The sequence below is a fragment of the Ciona intestinalis genome, unplaced genomic scaffold, assembly GCF_000224145.3.
Source record: "Ciona intestinalis unplaced genomic scaffold, KH HT000140.2, whole genome shotgun sequence".
NCBI classification, from domain to species: domain Eukaryota; kingdom Metazoa; phylum Chordata; class Ascidiacea; order Phlebobranchia; family Cionidae; genus Ciona; species Ciona intestinalis.
This window is the reverse complement of record NW_004190462.2, coordinates 1-1,596: the sequence shown is the minus strand read 5'-3', so window position 1 is coordinate 1,596 and position 1,596 is coordinate 1. Positions and strand designations below refer to the sequence as shown.

The 1,596-nt window shown below is 33.6% G+C and overlaps 1 long non-coding RNA gene across 1 annotated transcript; it reads left to right on the top strand.

The window, feature by feature from the left end:
- The first annotated feature begins 990 nt into the window (after positions 1–990).
- Positions 991–1,542, top strand: LOC108950398. The gene is made up of 2 exons (XR_001975218.2): positions 991–1,243; positions 1,315–1,542. It is a non-coding gene; the product is annotated as an uncharacterized LOC108950398 (long non-coding RNA).
- Positions 1,543–1,596: the final 54 nt, after the last annotated feature.

Sequence of the window (1,596 nt, the reverse complement as noted above, 5' to 3'; positions counted from 1 at the left end):
AATATGTAGACATGCATGGTCACACCACCCTTCAACAGCACTTCTAATGACAAAAACAATGTGCAAATTGCATCTCATGGTTTGTGTTTTATGTTGGAAGGGCTTGGAACACTAAATGGAAGCAAGTAGTAGGTAACTAATTATTCAAAAAATAAGTTTGTTTGATGTGTAACTTTATTATATTTTGCAAGCTTACTATTTGACGGGAGATGCAGTGCAGGCCTTGTGTTGTGGAGGGTAGCAAAACAAATAGTGGAGATAGCTCACAGCAGAGGTTTAAATGTTCGGGCCGTAGTAGGCGACATAGCAGGGTTAAACCGTGGTATATGGAAGGCAGCTGGTGTGACAACACAGAGGTAAAATTATATAGACTTACTTGTCAGGGGGATCTTTAGAACGCGTTTGATTTTAGATCCAAGATATCCCACATCCATGCATTAAGGATGAGATGCTCTACTTTTTAGCAGATCAGTCCCATCTTCTAAAAAATATGAGGACAGCACTGTTGAATCAAGATATTTATTTTCCCGAGTGGGTAATGAATAAGTACGGTTTACCCATAGATATCTAAACATATAGATAGGAAACTAAGGTCACGTGATAAGTGATTTTTGCACTTTAACTGCTAATTTCCGAAATATTATTATTTAAAAAGAAACAATTTACGTTAATATCAATATTTTTCTTTATATTTGAAAGTTTCACGTTATAATATAGTACTTTGTTTGAATTATCAACGAAAAACCAGTTTCAGGCGCTTCACGCTTGACTGGATCTGGTATAAACAGATCGAACGCATTAAATCAGTCCAGTCTGCAGAGTATGACACGTCGCACGTGTATGCGCAAACTTTTAGTTTTGAACAATATCTTATATATTCTGCAGACTGGAATTTATTTACGTTGCTTCAATGTGTCAAATGGCTTACATTAAATATTAAGCAAATATTCTCAAACAGATACATAGAATATAACAGGAAATTTAAAAAGTATTATTCAATGCCACAGCAGTCATACAAAACATTCAAAGATTTAGTTGGAAACTACAAACAGCATCAGAATTGTGAAAAATTGTACATGGAGTATAACAAGCTTTGTATGAATGCAGATGAAAATCTAGGAATGCCACAACACTTGGCTGCTCAAATTTTAATAAAAATTCTGGATGCAATCGCAAACCAAAAACGCACAACATACCAATGCTGCTGGTTACAATATCGAGAACATAGGCGAACGTGATCTAGGTATGTATATAAAACTTTAAAATTTTCATTTGTTTTCGGAGCTGTGAGTTTAATAAATAATTATATTTCAGAAATACTTGAATATATTAGTGGATTCTTAATTAAAAAGGCCATAAAACATTACAAAACCCATCACCAAATCATTCTGTCAAGATGAGCCAAGTTATAAATTTGTTTCTGCAATGAGAAAATCGGAAAATGCATTTCACTGTCTTAATTCTATTTTTAAAACATTCATGAATAAAGTTTTTATGTTGTATGAGGTAGAGACATCCAAGCAACCAGATAATATCAATTTGTCACATGTTATAGATTTTGTAAAAAGGGATCAGGAATATCATGCTTTTGTGATT